General features: G+C 44.8%; 1 non-coding gene across 1 annotated transcript; it reads right to left on the reverse strand.

Moving 5' to 3' along the window:
- Nucleotides 1–12,513: 12,513 nt before the first annotated feature.
- On the reverse strand, nt 12,514–12,630 carry LOC126002410 (5S ribosomal RNA). Its single transcript, XR_007493122.1, has one exon. It is a non-coding gene; the product is annotated as a 5S ribosomal RNA (ribosomal RNA).
- Between the last annotated feature and the right edge of the window lie 411 nt (nt 12,631–13,041).

Raw genomic sequence — 13,041 nt, forward strand, 5'->3', positions numbered from 1 at the left:
CCCTCAAAGGAGAGCTTTAGGGACAAGTGTAGAGAAATTCGCAAAGCTGAAAGACCCCTCTGTCTCTCCCACTTGTGAATCTCACAGCAGGGACAGACCCCTCCCACATACACAGAAAGAGGTGTCAGCAATCTGCCGGATGCTTCTGATAGCTGGTTTTCACTCACTTAGAATTTCTTTGGCTTTTGGTCTGGGCACCTTTTTAGGAGACTGTTATTGCTAGGCCCTTCCTGGCCCTGTCAGGAGAATTTCAGTTGACTGAATAGTAGAGAATTAGGCAAATCTGACAGATCCACTTTGTCTCCCCAGTTGAGAAACTCACAGAAGGGTAGGACCACACCCACATTCACAGACAATGGTGTCTCCTCTCTGCCAGGCACTTCTGATAGATGGTTTTTACTCATTCAGTTGTGCTTGGCCTTTCAGCTTGGGCAACTCTATAGGAGACAATTGGGTTTTTTTCTTCCTTTTTATTTTTCTTTCTTTTCTTTTTTTCGTTGTTGGGTCAAACCCTGCAGTGCTCAGCTGTTATTTCTGGCTGTACACTCAGAAATCGTTCCTGTCAGGCTTGGGGGAACCATATGGGATGCAGGGATTCGAACCACTCTCCTTCTACATGCAAGGCAAACTACTTACCGCCATGCTAGTTCTCCGGCCCCAGGAGACAGTTTTTGTAGGGCCTTTCCTGGCCCGCACAATAGAGCTTCAGGAAACAGAAGAGTAGAGAAACATACAAAGCTGGCAGGTTCCCACCATCTCTCCCAGTTGCAAATCTCACAGCATGGGAAGACCATTCCCACATCCAGAACCAATGGAGTCACCTCTCTGCCAGACAATTATGAGCCGGTTTCACACAGTCTTTCAAGGCCTGCGGGTTGAGCACCTCTCTAGGAGTCAATAATTGCTGGGCACTTCCTGGCCCTCTCAAGAGAGCTCAGAGTCAGTAGTGTAGAAAAACGGGCCAAGAGGACAGATCCTCTTCATCTCTCCTAGTTGCTAATGTCACAGCGGGGGCAAACCCCTCCCATATTCACAGACAAAGGATTCACCTCTCTGTCGGAGGGTTCTGATAGCCAATTTTTACTCACTTATTTGGCCTGGGTGCCTTTCTAGGAGACAGTTTTTGCTGGGCACTTCCTGGCTTATCAGGAAAGCTTCCAGCATAGAAGTGTAAAGAAACATGCAGGGCCGACTGGTCCCAACATCTCTCCCAGTTGTGAACCACACAGCAGGGACACACACTTACCACATTCACAAACAAAGGATTCACCTCTCTGCAAATACTGCTCATAGCCCGTTTTGACTCACTTAGACTTTTTTGGATTTTTTGCCTTGGTACTTTTCTAGGAGACAGTTTTTGCTGGGGCTTCCTGGCCCTCTTAGTACAACTACATTAGACAGAACAGTAGAAAAACACACGAAGCTGACAGGTCCCCACCATCTCTCCCAGTTGCAAATCTCACAACATGGCAGACCTGCCCCACATTCACAGACAAAGGAGTCACCTGTCTGCCAGATGATTCTGATAGCTGGTGTTCACTCACTTTGTCTTCTTGGACTTCTGGCTTGTTCGCCTCTCTAGGAGACAGTATTTGCTGATCGCTTCCTGACCCTCAAAGGAGAGTTTCAGGGACAGAAGTGTAGAGAAATACACAAAGCTAAAAGAGCCCTCCATCTCTCCCAGTTGCGAAACTCACAGCAGAGCAGACCCCTCATACATTAACAGAAAAATGAGTCACCAATCTGCTTGATGCTTCTGATAGCCGGTTTTCATTCACTCAGTCTTTCTTGGGCTTTTGATCTGGGTACCTTTCTAGGAGACTTTTATTCCTGGGTCCTTCATGGCCCTCTCAGGTGAATTTCAGGGAACAGAATAGTAGAGAATCAGGCAAAGCCAACAGGTCCACCTTGTCTACACAGTTGCGAAACTCATAGAAGCATCAGACCACACCACAATCACAGACAATTGTGTCACCTCTTTGCCAGACACTTCTGATAGATGGTTTTTACTCACTCAGTTGTTCTTGGCCTTTCGGCTTGGGCAACTCTATAGCAGAGAGGTTTTTTTTTTTTGTTTTTTTTTTTTTTTTTGGTTTTTCATTCAAACCCTGCAGTGCTCAGGAGTTATATCTGGCTCTATACTCAGAAATTGGTCCAGGCAGGCTCAGGAGACCATCCTTCTACATGCTAGGCAAATGACTTACCACCATGATATCTCTCCAGCCTCAGGAGACAGTTTTTGCAGGGCCATTACTAGCCCCCTCCATAGAGCTTCAGGGAACTGAAGAGTAGAGAAACATGCAAAGCCGACAGGTCCACTTTGTCTCCCCAGTTGAGAAACTCACAGAAGGATAAGACCACACCCACATTCACAGAAAATGGAGTGACCTTCCTGCCAGACACTTCTGAAAGCCGGTTTTCACACATTCAATCTTTCTTGGCCTTTCGAGTTGAGTGCCTCTTTAGGAGCCAGTATTTGCTGGGCACTTCCTGGCCCTCTCGAGAACAGTAGTGTAGAGAAACAGGCAAAAAAACAAAACAAAACAAAAACAAACAAACAGGTCCTCTTTATCTCTCCCAGTTGCTAATGTCACAGCGGGGGCAAACCCATCCCACATTCACTGACAAAGGAGTCATCTCTCTGCTGGAAAGTTCTGATAGCCAATTTTTACTCACTTTCTATTTCTTGGCCTTTTGGCCTGGGTGCATTTCTAGGAGACATTTTTTGCTGGGCACTTTCTGGCCTATCAGGAGAGCTTCAGTCATAAAAGTGTAGAGAAACATGCAAATCCAACTGGTTCCCACAGTCTCTCCCAGATGCTAATGTCACAGCGGGTGCAAACCCTTCCCACATTCACAGACAAAGGAATCACCTCTCTGCACATACTACTCATAGCCCGTTTTGACTCACTCAGGCTTTCTTGGACTTTTGGCCTTGGTACCTTTCTAGGAGTCAGCCTTTGCTGGGGCTTCCTGGCGGACAACTACATTAGACAGAACAGTAGAGAAACACGTGAAGCTGGCATGTCCCCACCGTCTCTTCCAGTTGTTAATCTCACTGCGTGGCAGACCCGTCCCACATTCACAAAGGAGTCACCTGTCTGCCAGACGATTCTGATAGCTGATGTTCACTTACTCAGTCTTTCTTGGACTTCTGGCTTGGTTTCCTCTCCCGGAGACCGTATTTGCTGGGCGTTTCCTGACCCTCTCAGTACAGCTTCAGTGACAGAATTGTAGAGAAATACGCAAAGCTGAAAGAGCCCTTCATCTCTCCCAGTAGTGAATCTCTCAGCAGGGGCAGAACCCTCACACCGAATGCTTCTTATAGCCGTTTTCACTCACTCAGTCTTTCTTGGGTTTTTGATCTGGTCACCTTTATAGGAGACTGTTATTCTGGGCCCTTCCTGGTCCTCTCAGGAGAATTTCAGGAGACAGAATATAAGAAAGTCAGGCAAAACCGACAGGTCCACTTTGTCTCCACAGTTGAGAACCTCACAGAAGGATAGGGCCACACCCACATGCACAGACAATGGTGTCACCTCTCTGCCAGACACTTCTGATATATGGTGTTTACTTACTCAATTGTTCTTTGCCTTTCAGCTTGGGCAACTTTATAGGAGACAGGTTTTTTTCTTTATTTTTTTTTTAGTTTTTCGTTCAAACCCTGCATTGCTCAGGGGTTATTTCTGATTCTACACTTCGATGGGTCAACCACATTCACAGCAAATGGAGTGACCTCTCTGCCAGACACTTCTGAAAGCCGTTTTCACATTAAGAAATCACTTATCTGCACACACTTCCCTAGCCCGTTTTCACTCATCAGGCTTCCTTGAACATTTGGCCTTGGTACCTTTCTAGGAGACAGTTTTTGCTGGGGCTTCCTGGCCCTCACAGGACAACTACATTAGACAGAACAGTAGAGAAATATGCAAAGCTTACAGGTCCCCATAGTCTCTCCCAGTTGTGAATCTCACAGCATGGCAGACCCGTCCCACATTCACAGACAAAGGAGTCACCTGTCTGCCAGACGATTCTTATAGCCGATGTTCACTTACTCAGTCTTTCTTGGACTTCCGGCTTGGTCGCCTCTCTAGGAGACAGTATTTGCTGAGCACTTCCTGACTCTCTCAGGAGAGATTCAGGGACAGAAGTGTAGAGAAATAAGTAAAGCTGAAAGAGCCCTCCATCTCTCCTAGTTGCTAATCTCAGAGCAGGGGCAGACCCCTACCACATTCACAAAATGAGGTGTCACCAATCTGCCAGATGCTTTTGATAGTCGGTTTCCACTCAGTCAGTCTTTCTTGGGATTTTGACCTGGGCACCTTTCTAGGAAACTTATTACTGGGTCCTTCCTGGCCCTGTCAGGAGAATTTCAGGAGACAGAATAGTAAAGAATCAGGCAAAGCCGAAAGGTCCTCTGTCTCTCCAGTTGAGAAACTCACAGAAGGGTAACACTATCCACATTCACTGACAATGGTGTCACCCCTCTGCAAGGCACTTGTGATAGATGACTTTTACTCACTCAGTATTTCTTGGCCTTTCAGCTTCGGCAACTATAGGAGACAGTTTTTTCTCTCTCTCCTCTCTCTCTCCTCTCTCCTCTATCTCTCCTCTCTCTCATCTCTCCTCTCTCTCCTCTCCCTCTTCCTCACTCCCTCTTCCTCACTCCCTCTTCCTCTCTCCTTCTCTCTCTCCTTCTCTCTCTCTCTCTCCTTCTCTCTCTCCTTCTCTCTCTCTCTCCTTCTCTCTCTCTCCTCTCTCTCTCTCTCTCTCTCTCTCTCTCTCTCTCTCTCTCTCTCTCGCTGTTGGGTGAAACCCTGCAGTGCTCAGGGCTTATTTCTGGCTCTACACTCAGAAATTGGTCCTGGCAGGCTCGGTAGGAACATATGGGATGCAGGGATCGAACCACCGTTCTTCAACATGCAAGGCAAACAACTTACGGCCATTCTATCTCTCTGGCTCCAGAAGACAGATTTTGCAGGCCCTTCTGGGCCCTCACAGGATAACTTCAGGGGACAGAAGAGTAGAGAAACTTGCAATCCTGACAGGTTCCTACCATCTCTCCCAGTTGCAAATCTCACAGCATGGGAAGACCATTCCCACATTCACAGCCAATGGAGTCACATTTCTGCCAGACACTTCTGAAAGCCAGTATTTACACATTCAGTCTTTCTTGGCCTTTGGGTTGAGCGACTCTCTAGGAGACAATATTACTGGGCACTTCCTGGCCCTCTTAGGACAACTATATTTGACAGAAGAGTAGAGAAACACACGAAGTTGACAGGTCCCCACCATCTTTTCCAGTTGCGAATCTCACAGCATGGCAGTCCCACATTCACAGAATAAGGAGTCACCAATCTGCCGAATACTTCTGATAGCCAATTTTCACTCACTCAGTCTTTATTGGGCTTTTGATCTGGTCACCTTTCTAGGAGACTGTTATTCTGGGCCTCTCAGGAGAATTTCAGGAGACAGAATAGTAGAAAATCAGGCAAAGCCGAATGGCCCACTTTGTCTCCAAAGTTGAGAACCTCAAAGAAGGATAGGGCCACACCCACATGCACAGACAATGGTGTCAACTCTCTGCCAGACACTTCTGATAGTTTTTACTCACTCACTTGTTCTTGGCCTTTCCGCTTGGGCAACTTTATAGGAGACAGTGGTGTTTTCCTTTTCTCTCTTTTTCTTTCTTTCTTTCTTTCATTCTTTTCTTTCTTTCTTTCTTTCCTTTTTTTTTTTCTTTCTCTTCTTTCTTTCTTTCCTTTTCTTTCTTCTCCTTTCTTTCTTTCTTTCTTTCTTTCTTTCTTTCTTTCTTTCTTTCTTTCTTTCTTTCTTTCTTCTTTCTTTCCTTCTCCTTCCTTCCTTCCTTCCCTTCCTATCCTTCCTTCCTTCCTTCCTTTCTTTCCTTCCTTCCTTCCTTCCCTCTCTTCCCTTCCCTTCCTTCCTCCCCTCCCTCCCCTCCCTCTCTTCTTTCCTTTCTTCCCTTCCTCTCCCTTCCCTCCCTCCTTCCACCTTCCCTTCCTTCCTCCCCTCCCCTCCCCCTCCCTCACCCTCCCTTCCCTCCCTTCCCTCTCTCCCTCCCTCCCTCCTCCCTCCCTCCCTTCCCTTCCTCCCTCCTTCCTTCCTTCCTTCCTTCCTTCCTTCCTTCCTTCCTTCCTTCCTTCCTTCCTTCCTTTCTTCCTTCCTTTTTCTTTCTTTTTTGGATGTTGGGTCAAACCCTGCAGTGCTCATGGGTGATTTCTGGCTCTACACTCAGAAATCAGTCCTGACCATATGAGATGTCGAGATTCTAACCACCATCCTTCTACATGCAAGGCAAACGACTTACTTCCATGCTATCTCTCCGGCCTCAGGAGACAGTTTTTGCAGCACCCTTCCTGGCTGGCTCAGGTGAGCTTCAGGGGACAAAAGTGTAGAGAAACATGCAAAGCCAACAGGTCCACTTTGTCTTCTCAGTTGAGAAACTCACAGAAAGTTTAAAACCACATCCACATTTCACAGACAATGGAGTCACCTCTCTGCCAGACTCTTCTGAAAGCCAGTTTTTACATATTCAGTTTTTCTTGGCCTTTTGGGATGAGCGCCTCTCTAGGAGACAGTATTTGCTGGCACTTCCCTCTCAAGAGAGCTTCAGGGACAGTAGTGTAGAGAAACAGGCAAAGAGGACAGGTCCTCTTCATCTCTCCCATTTGCTAATGTCATAGAGGGGGCAACCCCTCCCCCCACATTCACAGACAAAGTCGTCACCTCTCTGCCAGAGGGTTCTGATAGCCAATTTTTACTCACTTACTATTTCTTGGTCTTATGGCCTTTGTGCCTTTCTAGGAGACAGTTTTTGATGGGTACTTTCTGGCCTATCAGGAGAGCTTCACATCTTTCCCAATTGTGAATCTCACTGTAGGGGAACACCCCTCCCACGTTCACAGACAAAGGAATCACCTCTCTACACACACTTCTCATAGCCCATTTTCACTCACTCAAGCTTCCTTGGCCTTTTGGCCTTGGTACCTTTCTAGGAGACAGTTTTTGCTGGGACTTCCTGGCCCTCTTAGGACAACTACATTAGACAGAAGAGTAGAGAAACATGTGAAGCTGACAGGTCCCCACTGTCTCTCCCAGTTGTGAATCTCACAACATGGCAGACCCATCCCACATTCACAGACAAAGGAGTCACCTGTCTGCCAGACGATTCTGATAGCCGGTGTTCACTCACTGTCTTTCTTGGACTTCCAGCTTGGTCACCTCTCTAGGAGACAGTATTTGCTGGGCTGTTCCTGACCCTCCTAGGAGAGCTTCAAGGACAGAAGTGTAGAGAAATACCCAAAGCTTAAAGAGCCCTCAGTCTCTCCCAGTTGCAAATTTCACAGCAGGGGCAGACCCCTCCCACATTCACAGAAAGAGGAGTCATCAATCTGCCAGATGCTTCTGATAGCCGGTTTTTCACTCACTTAGTCTTTTCTTGGGTTTTTGTCTGGGCACCTTTCAAGGAGACTGTTATTACTGGGCCCTTTCTGGCCCTCAGGAGAATTTCTGGAGACAGAATATTAGAGAATCAGGGAAAGCCGACAGATCCACTTTTTCTCCCCAGTTGAGAACCTCACAGAAGGGTAGAATCACACCCACATGAAAAGACAATGGTGTCAACTCTCTGCCTGACACTTCTGATAGATGGTTTTTACTCACTCAATTGTTCTTGGTCTTTGGCTTGGGCAACTCTATAGGAGACAGTTTTTTTCTCTTTCTCTTTCTTTTCTTTTCCTTTTTCTTTTTTTGTTGTTCTGAAATCACTCCTGGCAGGCTCAGGGGACCATCTGGGATGAAGGGATTCGAATCACCATCCTTCTACATGCAAGGCAAATGTCTTCCTTCCATGCTATCTCTCCAGCCCCATGACACAGTTTTTACAGGGCCCTTTCTGGCCCACTCAGGAGAGCTTCAGGGGACAGAAGAGTAGAGAAATATGCAAAGCTGATAGGTTTCCACCATCTTTCCTTCAGTTGCAAATCTCACAGCATGCAAAGACCCTTCCCACATTCACAACTAATGGAGTCACCTCTCTGCCAGACATCTGAAAGCCAGTATTCACACATTTAGTCTTTCCTGACCTTTCAGGCTGAGCGCCTCTCTAGGAATCAGTATTTGCTGAGCACTTCCTGGCCCTCTCAAGAAAGCTTAAGGGACCATAGTGTAGAGAAACAAAGAAGACAGGTCCTTTTCATCTCTCCCAGTTGCTATCCCAGCAGGGCCAAACCCCTCCCACATTCACAGACAAAGGAAGTACTTCTCTGCACACACTTCTCAAAGTCTGCTTTGACTCACAGGCTTTCTTGGACTTTTGGCCTTGGTACCTTTGTAGGAGACAGTTTTTGCTGGGGCTTCCTGGCCCTCATAGGACAACTACATTAAACAGAAGAATAGAGAAATCTGCAAAGCTGACAGATCCCTACTGTCTCTCCCAGTTGAGAATCTCACAGCATGGCAGACCCGTCCCCACATGCCAGATGATTCTGATAGCTGGTGTTCACTCACTGTCTTTCTTGGACTTGCTGGTTTGATCACCTCTCTAGGAGACAGTATTTGGCTGGGCAGTTCCTGACCCTCTCAGGAGAGCTTCAGAGACAAAAGTGTAGCGAAATACGAAAAGCTTAAGGAACCCCTCCGTCTCTCCCAGTTGTGAATCTCACAGCAGGAGCAGACTCTTCCACATTCACAGAAAGAGGTGACCGCAATCTGCTGGATTCATCTGATAGCTGGTTTTCACTCACTCAGACCTTCTTGGACTTTGATCTGGGCACCTTTCTAGGAGACTGTTAGACAGGAGAATTTGAGGAGACAGAATAGTAAAGAGTCAGGCAAAAGCCAAACAGGTCCAGTTTGTCTCCCCAGTTGAGAAACTCACAGAATGGTCATGTAGCAGGACAGCCCCTGAAGAGGTTGACTGATGGAGGGATGGAGAATGAGGCCCTTTTCTTCCAGCTCGGAGCACGTGTCTGCCACCCTGTCTAGCCCACGGTTCTGAGGTGAAACGGCGGGAGTAAACAGCTCGCAGACAATCAGGCTCGTGGAATATTTGCTTTATTCGGTATGGACAAAACTGAAGTCCAAAGACTCAGATTCAGTTCCAGCCAGCAAAGCCTCTCAGCCTTCCACAGACCCTTGCTCTTATAGTCAGAGTCAGGTCCCACCCAATGGTGGGATCAGATACAACCAATGGTGGAAGCAGAATCAGGTCCTACCCTAGGGTGGGGGCAGAATGACAGGTCACACCCTAGGGTAGGGGCACAATCACCTAATCAGATTAGGGTGAGCAACATAGTAATCCCCCAAAAATATTTACATACACAACAATTCCCCCTTTTGTTTTTAGTAAACAAACAATATTGTCTACAATTATTAAAAGAAAAATTAGTCAATAATAAAAGAGCGGCTGTTTGCATAAGCGCATCACAGGAAAATGTAAAGAAAAACTTCTAACCTAAGCACAGGGTAGTCTAAAACCAGAAACCTGTATCAAGGAATCAACTACAAGCTCCTGAGAAGATAAATCTAAGACGTACATAGATCTTTCGAAGAGACACCAGAAAGGTTTGTGTAGCAGGCAAGAAGAAGCACCTTTTCTTTATTTGTTGTTGTTGTAGGTGGGTGGTGGTGGTCGTTTTTGGGGTCACACCTGGCAGTGCTCAGGAGTTACTCCTGACTCCACGTTCAGAAATCGCTCCTGGCAGATACCGGCATTTGAACCAATGACCTTCTGCATGAAAGGCCAACGCCCTCGCCTCCATGCTATCTCTCCAGCTCCATTTTCATTCAAGTTCAGGTAGGACCAGAAAGCCCTTCTTTGAGGGCATTGAACTAGGCCTTTATTTCGGAAGAAGTGGCACATACACCCTACTGCACAGTGGGGAGCCACTGCAATGATGATCAATAGGTATCTGAACTTAGTCCAAGTTCTTAATCCGGTCTGAAGTCCATAAGATGTCTGAAATTGATGTCGACTATTTATAGATGGGAGCTTAAGTCAAAACCAAAACAAAATGTTTAAGGCAGAGGACCCTCCCTGTGTAAATAAACAACTTGAGGGCCCATCCAAATGGATGGAACCTTCTCTAAACCTAGTATTTTGCCTATGATGCGCCCACGCAAAAAAACCCTGAGAACAGACAAAAATATCATTTGGGAAATTATAGACAATAATATCTAACTCACAAACCTAAAGTCAAGAAAGCAAAACCTTAATGTAATACATCGATTCCTAATATTAAAAACTAAAATAGAAAAACATTAATTACGATAGTCAAAAGAAGTGTCAGTACCAAATATAACTTCAAAGGATTACAGTTATAGGAAAAAACAACAGATGTTAATTTCTACAGAGTTCATACCAATCTGTAAATATGAGGGGTCTGAACTCCAAAAAGACCAGCAGAAGACACTTGATGGGTCTGGAAAAGCGGGTTGAAGCCTTGTACAGGAGATAACATCAAGCTGAATGAAGAAGGAAGGCCAGTACAGTCATCCATGTGTTGGGGCATCCCCAAGCATTACATCATTACATCATAAGTTGGTTGGGCTTCTGTATTTCCTTTGGGATCGGTGCAATCTTGGGGTAGCCATTGTAGAAATGGTCAACAATAGCATTTTGTATGTGGATGGAAAACCAGAAATTCAGATAGCACAGTTTAACTGGGATCCAGAGACTGTGGGTCTTGTCCATGGATCTTTTCTCTGGTGTTAACATTGTGACACAAATCCCAGGTGGCTTCATTTCCAACAAGTTTGCAGCATATATGGTGTAAAACTCCAACAGTCATGGATTTTCTTCTTCCCGCCGAGATCAGGAAGCTTGTAGTTGTGGGTGAAGGAGATGGGTTGCACATGTGAAATTCTGAAAATTAAAATGTTAAGGACTAGGAAGAGAGAAGGAAGGATAAGGAAGACTAATTTGGGGAAGATAAAGTTAGGAAAAAGGAAACTATATACAAAATATGTAGAACAGACAGACACTAAACAAGACATACACACACAGACTTCACAAAAAAATATGGCCATAACACTCACTCATACTAAAAAATATTTGTTGGAAAGGATCCAAAATAAAGCAAAAGGAAAAGAGAATTCAGCTGAATCAACTAAAAGCTCCTTAAAATGTAATAGCCGGCAATTGTTTAGATAAATCATTTCAAATTCAAAAAAAAAAATTTTTTTTTATGGTTTTTGCCTAGCAGATCTGAAAGAGAATTTCATGCGTAATACAAACATGGAAAAACTCTACTAATACATGTATATCAGTATATATACAAAGTTATTGTATAACAGTAAACTTTATGATAATCGATCATAGGCAAGAAGCACTTGAAGAAAGTCCACCTAAAATTATCATTATGTCAGCGTTTTAAAACCTAAATTGAGGGAAATAAAGCAATGATGTTAAAATAAAAAGAGTGAAAGTCGTTAAATGAGTATACCTAGAAAGAAAAACAACATTAATATGATGAGAAATTTCTCTTTCAGGTGAACCTTGACTAAATTAATTTGTAAAATTTCATGATTAACTGAGACCTAGAGCAATAATGAAATTAAGACATAAATCCTATCCTACAAGGAAACACATTGGGGATTCATGATTTTCAATCTATATTCATTGATCATGCCTGTGGGAAAGAATCCTAGAGCATTAATAGCAACTGATAAGGAAGTAAAATGATTATCTGGTGTTCATTGTAGATCTCTAAGAAGTATAAAACAGGATGTATGCTGCTGTGGATTTCACCAATGTATCTAGGGACTTTTTTGATCTTCTTGTCATCAAAATTGATCCAGTGTTGTTTTGCAGCAATTTTACAGTATGAAGTACAGTGTCCATAGTGAACTTTACCATAATGGTTTGACACCGATGATAAGTTGTATTTCTTAATCTTGCTTTTATTCTCTGAAGTGAATTCCTCTAAATTGAGGTCTTCTAAAGGAAAATCTACATAAGTATGCAATTTTTTTATTTGTTTGCCATCAAAAGCAAAACGTTTCAAGTGTATTATAAGTACTGGTGGCAGTTTCCATAAGTACGTTTTCTTTGAAAAATCCCTTCTATTTTTGCAACTGTTGCACAGAACTTTGTTTTCATTTCTTAATTCTTCTTCTTTAAAAAATTCAGAGAGGCATTCCTGTAATGTACATTTATCTGTAGATGTAACAGCCAAAGACAAATGAACAAATGTCTCATAAACCTCAGACTTTTGGTGGCAAGTGAGACACTGGAGTATAGATTTGAATTGTCCTTGAAAGGGATCATAAATAATAGATTTATGAGCCTTTTGGTGTTCTGGACTAAACTGTTCATAATTTTCATTTCCCATGAGATGTGTAGTTTTGTCTGTCATTAGATTTACAGTAAGCAAGTCCTGATGTAATCCCTCTATTAGGAACATCAGTAGTTCGTGAGGATCCTGCTGATTGTGTCCAGCAAACTGGTCATTAAGTAAACCAATTGTTACTTTGAAGCTTTCAGGGTTAATATATCTATGACCCGGTATTCCCAGGCGGTCTCCCATCCAAGTACTAACCAGGCCCGACCCTGCTTAGCTTCCGAGATCAGACGAGATCGGGCGCGTTCAGGGTGGTATGGCCGTAGACCATCTGAGGGTCCAGGGTTCAGGTCCCTGTTCGGGCGCCATTATGTAGCAGGACAGCCCCTGAAGAGGTTGACTGATGGAGGGATGGAGAATGAGGCCCTTTTCTTCCAGCTCGGAGCACGTGTCTGCCACCCTGTCTAGCCCACGGTTCTGAGGTGAAACGGCGGGTAAACAGCTCGCAGACAATCAGGCTCGTGGAAATATTTGCTTTATTCGAATGGACAAAACTGAAGTCCAAAGACTCAGATTCAGTTCCAGCCAGCAAAAGCCTCTCGCCTTCCACAGACCCTTGCTCTTATAGTCCAGAGTCAGGTCCCACCAATGGTGGGATCAGATACCAACCAATGGTGGAAGCAGAATCAGGTCCTACCCTAGGGTGGGGGCAGAATGCCAGGTCACACCCTAGGGTAGG

Source organism: Suncus etruscus, chromosome 2 (assembly GCF_024139225.1).
Source record: "Suncus etruscus isolate mSunEtr1 chromosome 2, mSunEtr1.pri.cur, whole genome shotgun sequence".
NCBI classification, from domain to species: domain Eukaryota; kingdom Metazoa; phylum Chordata; class Mammalia; order Eulipotyphla; family Soricidae; genus Suncus; species Suncus etruscus.